We start from the raw sequence: 11,130 nt of genomic DNA, 5'->3' as shown, positions 1-11,130 counted from the left end.
TGGCAGGAAGCATGCCTTGAGTTTCTTTTCCAGTCCAAAGAAATGTAACATATGCATTTGTAAAATATGCAAGTTATGCATTCTCAGATGTTTTTCAGTTTTATTCTTTAAATATCACTTCTGCACTAGACAGTCTTCTGTCCAACCCTAAGTGGTTTTATTACTTTTGTTTACCAGTCTGCAGTAACTGCAGAGTATGATTGATACTGAAATAGGGACACTGGCTTTCCCGTGCATTCGGTTATTTCAGTTAGTCCAGTGAATGTTCTTTGTAAATCTGGTTTTCATCTGTGTTGATGAAAGTATGAGGTACCAATCCATAGTCATAGAAAACTGCAGTAGATAACTGTGCTATGGATCTAAAGGTTTCATCTCTTATTACATATATCGGTCACTTAGATCATGCCACATAATGGATTTAAAAAAAAAAAAAATTCCTAAAAGTTTGAAAGTGATTTTGCATACAAATATCTTGGATGTGATATATTCTGGTGTTATCTCGGGCATTATATAATCCTGTAAACACCTCAGTTCCCAAGTACTATTCTCCTTTAAAACAATATGTCAGTTTCTTATAATGTGCTTTAACTTGTTATTCTGTACAGTATACTTTTTGTCGCAGTGTTATCAAGTTTCTCTTTTGAGAGAAGTGGAGAAAAACAAAATAAAACTTCAGGGAGATGGGAGCCATCTGCCACTGTTCCAAAGAACACCAAGGGGATTTCATCACTTTTCTGTTTTTCAACCAATGGCAGATTGTACTAAGTCAGGCACGTATTAATTTAAGAAATGCCAGTGTTACTGATTCATAAAGCTTTCTAAAAAATTGACTGGCCCATATTGCTTCAGAAAACATTTTCAGTGATCTATCTGAAGCAAACCATATGGACATTTCAGCTGATCAGATAGGAATCAAAAATAAACATTTGGGCAGCACACTATAAAAGCAGTTTGCCCAAATAAATACGGAGATAATTATTGACAATTACTAGAGCTGGTCAAGAACAGAATTTTATATTTTGGAAAAAACTTTTTTTCCTGCATTTATCGAAAATGGAAAAATTACAAAATGAAATAAAACCAGAATCAATCAAAATCTTTCATCTCAATACACAAAAACAGTTCTGGTTTGTTTTGAACTTTCTTGATTTTCCAATGATACAGTTTTGTTAATATTCATTATAATATTAACATATTTATATCTAATATATTCCTAAAGTATATATCCAACGTATTTATATTGGATATTAATTTTTCCATGTTGGAGAAGTTAGCTTAGGTGGCTTAGGGTTTCATCACAAGGATTTTGTGATGCCATGCTTCTTTCAAAATTACTTTTTTAGACTAGCTGTGGTCCGCCTAATGCATAAATAAATAAATAATTCTGCCTCTTAGACTTGATACCTTTGTGAAGGTGCCATTTATTCTCCACTTAATTATTTCCCTTTAAAAACTGAGAATCTTTCACAAATTTTCATGAATTAGAAGCATGAGGCTAATAGGGTTTTCTGTGTATCTGATGCAGTCCCCTCCTTCCATAGACATAGCATCATGTAATACTGTTATAAACTTTAAAGGGAGCAAAGCTTTTTCTCCTTGCTATTCCTATAGGAATGCACTTACAGAACTTGCGTGTTAAAACATCTCACAGTTTCCAGGCTAAATTTATTGATTGCCAATTAAGAACCATTTGCTATTATGCTCACATTTTCTTTTAGTTCACATAGCTATCTTACGTGTTGAGCCTTCCTGCAGACATCCAGGATTCTTCTGGCCTTTTTCTTGCTAGACTGAACAAGCTCTCTGTCCTCTGCTTATGATGCTTCATTTCGGATAATGCCAGCAGCCTTACGCTTCACTTATTTCACTATGAATTCAAATTGAACATGGATGAACATAATAGTGGTAGTACACTTATTCACTGCATATACTGAAGATGTTGCAGGTATGTTTGCTTTTACTGACAATAAAAGCTGCTCTGTATAATTAAGGTAGAAAACAGCTTTTCACTCTTCACTGGTTTTAATATTAGTTAGAGGACCTCTTGTTGGAATGTTTAACTATAGGCTTCTAAAGTTATGAGAGTTCCTTAAGACTGCTTTAAATAGTTGCTTAAAAATGTATCTAAAAACAAATGAAAGGTATGGCTGCATAGTAAAGATGCATGAGATTATGTTTCCTGTATTGAAATCCATTGTTTCAGTGGAAGATTCCTAAAAATTCTACTACAAGAATTGATGTTAGTGAACAAGCGTTGTTCGTCCAAATGAAAGCTCAGGTGGAAGTGAAAGCCAAGCAAAATCCTTTTCTTTTCGTGCATCATCACCATCCATAAATATTCCATAAGCTCAGTTAGAGCCTAAGCTACACCTGTAAAGTTCATTTTGCAGTGAGGTTGCAGAACTATAAATAAGGACAGGAATGATTCTGCAATTGGTAATCCAGGTCAGATTCTCAGTGGGTATAAATCATCAGACATTACCAACTTCAGTGGAGCTCTTCTTATTCTTAATACCTGCCATGCAGTTTATATGCCTGCCAATGTTTGGTGAGAGAAAAGAGAACATAGCTCACTTTCTCATAGGCTCTTCAAGGCTCATGCAATAAAATAATGTATTGTTTTGACATTAAAGTAAAGAGATGAGATTTGGAATACAAAGCAGAGATAAGAGCAGCTGAGTAGGAAGGTGACATTCCAACAAGATCATTTTTTCTGGTGGCTCTGTATTTGCAAATTTTGATATATTATGATCTAAAGTAGATGGCTAAAGTTATCAATGCAGGATAAATTCTGCACTGCCATTGTCAGAGCAGTTATTTATGTGCCAACAAGATGCTATAACATAGAATATCAATCACAGAGTAGAATAGCTGCCAATTCTAGTCTTCATTTTTCTGTATTTTATGGAACCACTAATTCTATTCTACTTCTAGCTGAATTTCTGTGTTACTGGATTAGCATAGCTGCAATCTTGTGCTTTGTGTATGCCATATATTTGAATGAGTATATGCTGCAAACATATTATTCCTATGAAAATAAGTTTGTGATTCTGTAGAACACATTCAAAGATGAGTTGTTGGATTATAACGCTTTGTAAAACTTGCAGTATAAAAGCATAGCCAGAGCTACTCTACGCTGATTTGATTCCATATGCTAGTTTCTCCTCAGTGAGCATATCTTCCTTCTTAGGTTTCCGTCCAGCTGACAGGGATGGAACTTCCAATGCTACTTCCTTTCTACTACCTCACTGTGAGACTGAATCCTTCGTTCCTGGGTGGCAGCAGGAACCTTCTGTAAAAAACAGAGGTTTTTGTTCTCCAGCAATGAAAAAAACTGTACATAAGCTAGGTATATAATTCCATTTTTATCCGGGCATCATAGTTTTAGCAAATCAGTCTTTGAAGTATCATCAGAAGGGAAAAAAATGTCAAAGTCCAGCTCTCATAATCATTTTTTCAGTTCTCAATTAAAATTAACATTTGCCTTTCCCTCGTGAAGCTCTTTTTTATTTATTCAAGTTATTCTTGGGAATTTGATATCATTGCTGATCTTACAAAAAAAAAAAAATCTTTGTAAAAAGTAATTGAATCTATTGTTTTTGTTTTAAGTATAGTTTTATTTTTACAGGATTCACAGTCTTCACAGTCTTAAGGTGCAAGTATATCTTTGCACTGAAAAAAAAAAAGCAGAGTGCATTTACTATACACTTTTAGGCAATATAAGACCAAAAGCATGTACCAGATATACTTTGAAATGAAAGCTTCTATGTGCACACACATCAGTTATATGGGATTCCAAGATCTGAACTTCATGTGGTCTTAATGCCCAACTATTCCTGAGCCTCAGCAATTATGACCAAACAATACATGACTATTCATGGAAAACAGGTTCTTACGTCTGTTAAAGGAATGTAAGGGCATGTGTAGAACTACCTCAGAATAGTAATTGAGATAATGACATATAAAAGTTTATCTTATTAAGGGCTACTGGAAGACTCTTCCAACCTAGAAATTCTGTGATTCTGTGATTCTGTGACTCAGGTGGGCTTCCACTTTAAATCAAATCCAAGGAAATGAGTTGATCACTTCCTGAAAAGGTTAATCACCCAAGTCATTTGTACTTCCTTCCCCTTGAGGGGGAAACACAAACATTAATAATTCCTTCTGTTAACTACTTGTTCAGTATCGTTTAAATCCTTTCAACTTGCTGTGCCTATGAAAAGTACTACATCAGCAACACTGGAGAGTAACTACAGGTTTTTTTTCCACAGTATCAGGTACAATATGGACTGCTGCACAGTAAGCTTCTGTAAGAACCATATGGCTGATTTAGAGGAGGTCATATAAATTCCTAATTAAACATACCAAAATTCAGTGAGAGACTAGGCTATGTTGCTCTTTGAAAGCACTATAAATCAGTGTACCCTTTTGTAGATTTTATTAAAGTCTAATAAATAAAAATAATCTGAAGCAAGTACGGTGCTAGAAGTGCTTCTTGCCAAAGTGAGAATAAACTATACAATTACCAAATCAGGGTAAGAATATTTTTGTATGTTAATATTGCATTATAAGCAGAGCATGATATTAGTCAAGGTGCCAGATGAATATAATCAATATTGAAACTTTTATGTAGAAGGGCAAGAATGTATTCCATTTACTTTTAAATGAAACTAAAGAATTTGATTAGAAGTCATGTTTCCAGATTATTACCTAATATCTCGAGGCTCAGACAAATGGTCACATTATCCACCTCAACGCTTAAACTGTAGAATCTGTCTAAAGTGTAAACTTTAGCTCTCAGAGAATTAGAAAGGAAATACACTTTAACTGTTAATATTACAAAACTAGAAGATGAGAAAGATGCAAAACAGTAAGTTTTAGGGGAATAATTAGTTACAAATATAGGTGAGGTAAAGGCAAATATGATACTTGATGATCCTTAAGGGTCCCTTCCAACTCAGGATATTCTATGATTCTATGATACAAGAGTGGATAGAGTTAAGGCATTTCAGGAATGTGGGTGCTTTTATTAAAGCTTAATGTTGGACATGAAGAGCTGGAGGATAAGATAAAACACAAAGTTCAACCTGCAAATGAGAAAATGTGATGTGTAACAGGGATTTATGGCAGAATAATTATCCTTGTACCTCACTTGAAAAATATTTAAAAGCTGGATGTTTCCTGGGTTTTTGACTTTTAGTCTTTCCATAGTAGCTGTTAAGCCTGGAGAACAACATCTTATTGAATTGCTGAGAAAACTTGTTTACTTAATTTTTATCATAGCTTTTAACAAACTTCCAAAAAATTGAATGGGAAACATGGCTTAGTATCCAGTCATGTGATTCAATCACACCAAAATAAAATTTATGCTGACATCATCATACAAAAAATTCACTTTAAGCTATATATATATATATATATATATGTATTTTTTTTTTCGAAATGGCCACATGCCATGAAATTCTCACATAGTCAGAAATGAAAAAGCAGTTCCTACTTCTTAGTCTGAGTCAGAAGCCTAGGGTATCACCCTGCTTTTTTAATGCAGATGCAGGTGCCAACCTATGTGAAGTCTCAGTACAAAGCCAGCTGGCACCAGACACTTGTTGACCTGCAGACCTGAGCTGGGAACTACAGGAGTCAGATCCAGAAAAATCAAAGTATTCAGTTTTAAAAGAACTTTAATGAAAATGAATCACAAACCAAATGGTGCACTATAAATATTTCAAGAAAGAAATACATAAGTAGTAAAATTTTATGTTCCATTAGGAAAGAAAAGATACTTACTGCTGGAATCCTAATAAACCTTACAGTGTGAAGAAGTACTAAAACATGGAACAGCCTGTTGGGGCTAAATTATCTTTGTGCTTTAGATGTTAGATCAAGGGAATGCTTGTCTTTGTGTATCTATCTGTTTTGAAGATGGGTCCCTTTGCAAAAGTGTGAAAGTTCCTGTTATTTATTACATAGTAATAGAGTCATAAAATAGTTTGGGTTGGAAGGGACCTTTAAAGATTAGATTGGGTGTTGGACTATACAGTCACTGGCATAAAGGGTGTCCTTTTACAAATACATTAAGTGGATGCACTAAATTTACTATCTTGTTTCTAAGCAGAGGTGATCTTTGTGCTCTGCAAAAAGATCTATGTTTTTCCTGTTTCCTGCTAATTTTACAGTTGGAAAAGTCTTTTTGCTCTGTTTTTACAGCAAGTTGCATAGCACAGTTTTGGTCAGTGACCAGAGCTCCTAGTTGCTGCTGAAAGTCCGTATACTTAATCCTCTTCTTATAAGTTAGCTCCGTAATAAGTTGACAGTATTTTTTTTACTTTTTTTAGTAAATCAAACTGCATATTTATCACTAACAATGATAATAGTCATAATGAAATCTCAAAAATCTTTTCTCTGACCTCCTTGTTGGAGGTTTGAAAGTTGCAGAGTCCTACTAATAGGCAGATATAGTCAGAAATATATTATTGTCTCTAATTTTTGGCTAAAAAATATATATTTTGAAAATACAATGAACTTTTGCTAGAGAGGTGATTGTTAATATCAAGTGTTAAATTTTTAATTGCAATAATCAAATGCTTTGGCCTAGAAAAAAGTTTAACTCAGTAGTAAGAGCCCTTAAAATGTATTTATTTGAAACACATGGATTTTTTTTTTTTTTGACAAAAGTACTTTTCAACAGAATTTCAGAATAAAAATGGAATTTTATCTAGTGATAGTGAATGAACAAGACTTTTAAGGTAATAGAGAACAGAAAAGCAATGTCTTTTCTGGTCATTTTCTTATTTTAAGAGAGTGATTTTAAAAAACTATGGGCTCTCAACAAAAACAAATTTTCGTTCTTAACAGGTAGCTGGAAGAATTAAAAGAAAGCATAGTAAATCTGACCATTTCCCTGTTAATTTTCTTCCATTTCAGAATCTGACTCTGTTCAATCACTGAAGTTTTTTTTAATTGAAGTTATTTGAAAGAAATGAAAAGAATTAGATATTGCAGATAGTGTTGCAGAAGTAGCACAAGATTTTTTGGGGGGACAGTGGCTGAAGAAAATAAACTGCGCACATAATTTTATATGTCCGTAGTGGTATTTGAACTTGGTATTTCAGATGCTGTGTAGATAAAACACTACATCACAGGTAGAACACAACGTTAATAGAAACAAGGTATTTTCTTAAATCTTCCTCCATAAGTGTCACCTGTGTTCTCTCTGCATGTGAACAGACAGAGGGAGAGGGAGACTGGGAGAAACTGGTCAACAAAATATCTTTCTGTTCCTGCCATTCTGTCCTGACCTGACTTACTGTTGCACTTGAACATCAAATAGTCATGTCTGTGTATCACATGCTCCTTAGAAATGATACTCTGAAAATAAAACTAGACTCTGGAGAAAGAAGAGAACAGAACTGGAGAAAACTGAGGAAAACAGAACTGATTTGGGAGGGAGGAATCTGTCAAACAATATGACATCCAAATAAAGAAGGAAATGTGCGAGTTACAAAATGGATGATGAGGGGTGAGTACAGATGTCCTGCAAGCACAACTTGTGGTAACGATGTAGCCTTTCTTTGTTAGCCTTCTTTGGTCATAATAATATATATATGTGTGTGTGTATATATATATATATATATATATATGTATAAAATCCTATTATAAAAGTTAAGGAATCAGAGAATGAAAGAGATGGGAAAGACCATGTGTTCATGTTGTGCACCTCCGTGCCTATAGAGTTACTCCCTGTTATGCACCTATCTGAATTCTTATCTAAACAATTGTGCAGTAGTCATCCATGTGTCCCATATTGCTTAGGAGGAAACCATTCTATTCTAGAGTGAAAATAATTCTGATTTTTCTTCATGGTCTCTGTTTTAATATATCACTTATCTCATTTCCATTGTCACAGTATGTACTTCCTCATATTCATGTGAATTATATTTTTCTCTTTGCTTCATGAATCATAGTTGTATGTGTGGATCATATTAGCCAGTGAGAGCCTGGTACTGAATGGACTGCATGAAACTAAGAGGCTTGTGATTAATTTAGAAATCAGAGTTCAAATTTTATTGGAATTCATCAGCTGTTTTCATTGCATGGGAAAGACAGCAAGGCAGATGGGTATCTGCATTGTTCTTTGTGTTCAGTTGTTTTATTGTAAGTTATTATATTACATAAACTAATTTAAAATTGATTTTGCTCTTTGTAGAGCTAAGTGGATAGTAACTCTGGTTTATTAGATAGGTACTTAACACAATTAATGCAACGTCAGTAATTCTACATGGCCATGATTAAATGTCTTAAAATTTTCATCTCAACCCCACTATAATTAGCAGTGGGTGCAAGGCTCTCTACTTACTTATTTTTTTGTGACAAAATACAGATTGTAGAAAATAGTTTAAGATTTCTGTCTTTGTAAACTGTAGCCTCAATTTCTAAAGTGTAAAATCTCTAAAAATGATACAAAGTGGGGTTCTTAGTCAAAGATCTAGGTGAATTGCTGATATGAAATGCATTCATAGCTCAAGTCTATCCCTTACCATGTGTCTAAAGGGGAAAAAAAATAATGTAACACAGGAAGGAAAGGCAGACATTTTTTAAATGACAGACTTTATTGTGAACCTGTAGAATAATTACTAAACTACTGTTTTTTTTTTGTTTGTTTTTTAAAAGACAATTACAAATTTGTTTCCTGTTAAAGAAGGATAATATATTTTTATTACTGCTGAACTGAGTACAGCTAAATGGGTTTTGCTGAATCAGTAAGATTCAATATTCTAACTGTTGTGTTCTAAAGTAGTCTCTTTGCTTATGGGAAAAGCAAATGATAATATCTTCTAAGATAAGAAAGTTCTCTTTTTGTAGTATGAAGTAAAATAGCATTTGGCTTTATGATATATCACAAGAATCTCCCTCTTGTGTTTTGGTATTTTTGAAGCATTTGGATTAAAGAAAGTACAATCAAGAAAAGAATGTTTAATCCAAAAGGAAAATGTGTTTTGCAGAGAAAGGTCAAATGAAATTCTTTATGAGTCACTTTTTTAATGCAGCAGAATGTCTGAGATTTAGAGGAAAATCTTTACACTTTCTTGAAGAGAGAGAAGCAAATTAAAACATTATTATAGTACTTGAAGCTTTATATTAGAAGAGGAGCCACTGTTTTCAGTGCCTTGTAAGGCATTACACAACAGTTCACAGTCTATGTAGCCGTAAGATATAATAGTGTGGAGAGGACTGGGCACACGCTGATTTTCCTGGTTTCACTTGATAAGGTAGTCCCCATTCAGTGGGTTATACTACTGCTTACATGGGAGTTAATGCATGGGAAGTGGGACAGAAGGAATGACTACCTTTAAAACTACCTTTATACCTAACTATAACTACCTTTTCTGCTCTTACTGCACGAAGCTTCTTCAGAGTGGAAGCACAGAGCGTAAGAGCAGCTGTATTTTGGACATACTGCAGTGATGGAAGATGAATTTTACCATGAGGTTTGTAGTATATTTGAGTGCTGACGATATCACTGAAACTGTTGTGTGCCATATTGTGCATGTCTGTGTGTGTAAAATTGTGATTAGGATCCACAGGCTCCTAAGCAACTCAAAGCAGTGTGGTTAGGAATATGATATGAATATTGGGTTTGGGCATTGGGGATAGGATTCATCTCACTCTGCACTAAGGGGATTCACCTTTCCTTAATTTTGATGCTTAAAATGTAGAAGTTCGTGTCTGACCAGTATGTCTAGGTTCCCATGTCAATAAAATGAATCAGTTTATTCAGTGGAACCAAGACAGTTACCAAGCTAATTAGAGGTACCTGCTTTTATTATTTGGGTTGACAATAACCTTCTAAATGCTGTTGACTGGAGCCTAGCTGTTGCCCAAATGTAGCTGGGTGAGCTGAAACATTCTTGGAATCCATATTATGAGCAGTGTGTCATCTTGTGCTACCTCTTCCCCATTTTCTTAAATACTTGAATAAACTGTCTGAGCTGCACATCATTGAAACAGGGATGCAGTAGTAAACTGTAGCCTTTGAATTCTACAATCAGCTTCTTCTGCGAGTCAGCCAAGAATATAAATTACATTGACAATGTCTTTTCTTAGCAAAAGACTACCGAAGTTCAGATCTGTGGTTTTTTTTGGCAAGAATTTCTTCTGAGTTACAAGGACATTTTGAGTAACAGGGAGATACCTGAGACTACCTATAGCCAGTTACTATGAAGAAAAAGGACTATAGAATATTTTCATTGGACAATTATAGCTTTTTAATTAAGGTGGTAAGGGATGTTGAGGAGAGGCAACTCCAACCCAACATTGCCTAGCAGAATAATTTTCAGGTCTGAAACAGCCTCAGAAGAGAGCTCCACACAGGTAATGCCTAGAAATATGAAACAGTCATGGAACTTTGCTGGTGTTTCAAGCATGTTTGAACAATAATGAACACAGCAGTCAAACACCAAACATTCACAGTTGGTGCCCTGTAGTAACCCATTTTATCCAAAGCAGAAGAATAGAATTCTACCACCTATTCTACCCTTTTTTTTGTTGAATACTTAAGAGTAGGAGTCAGAAAGTTGTATTTATGAAAGACATCTGTTCAAATAGCTTGTCACAATTTGCAAATTCGAGCAAAATACTATACTTACAACACATAATGTTTTCTTTGTAACAAGCAAACATTTAACATGCACTGAGATCAGAGCCTCAGACTAACTAATTCAGTTAACTAAATCATTCAGTTTTCACTCAAACTCAGCAACTACAGTCTGACTTCTTTGAAAACTCCCTAATTCATAGGATACCTACATGACCCTAACGTGCAAGTGTGTTCTGCTCTCTGGACTGTAGGTTTAGCTCCATCATTGCTACCCAATTTTCTAACAGAAATTAGAAATTTCAGAGAAAATGCAGAGAGATTAGTTGTTATAAGAGAAATAAGTTTATCAGGTGGAAGCTTTTTTACTGGAAGCTCCTTCACTGACCTACCAAGGATAAGTCTGCATCACAAAGCACATCTTCTGACAGTAACTTTATGCTCACAAATGATTTTGTTATACATAGTAGTTGGATGATGAAAAGGACACAGTGTGGTTCTAAGTATTTTATTATTTCGGATTCTTTCCTTATATG

The 11,130-nt window shown here is 34.5% G+C and overlaps 1 long non-coding RNA gene across 1 annotated transcript; it reads left to right on the top strand.

Annotated features, from left to right (window-relative positions):
* Positions 1 to 1,830: 1,830 nt before the first annotated feature.
* On the top strand, positions 1,831 to 10,811 carry LOC140003143 (uncharacterized). The gene is made up of 4 exons (XR_011811177.1): positions 1,831 to 1,945; positions 3,191 to 3,349; positions 7,359 to 7,519; positions 9,406 to 10,811. It is a non-coding gene; the product is annotated as an uncharacterized lncRNA (long non-coding RNA).
* The last annotated feature ends 319 nt before the right edge of the window (positions 10,812 to 11,130 follow it).

This window comes from Anas platyrhynchos, chromosome 8 (assembly GCF_047663525.1).
Source record: "Anas platyrhynchos isolate ZD024472 breed Pekin duck chromosome 8, IASCAAS_PekinDuck_T2T, whole genome shotgun sequence".
NCBI classification, from domain to species: Eukaryota; Metazoa; Chordata; class Aves; order Anseriformes; family Anatidae; genus Anas; species Anas platyrhynchos.
Note: the sequence above shows the minus strand (reverse complement) of the source record. Positions and strands in the feature narration are given on the sequence as shown.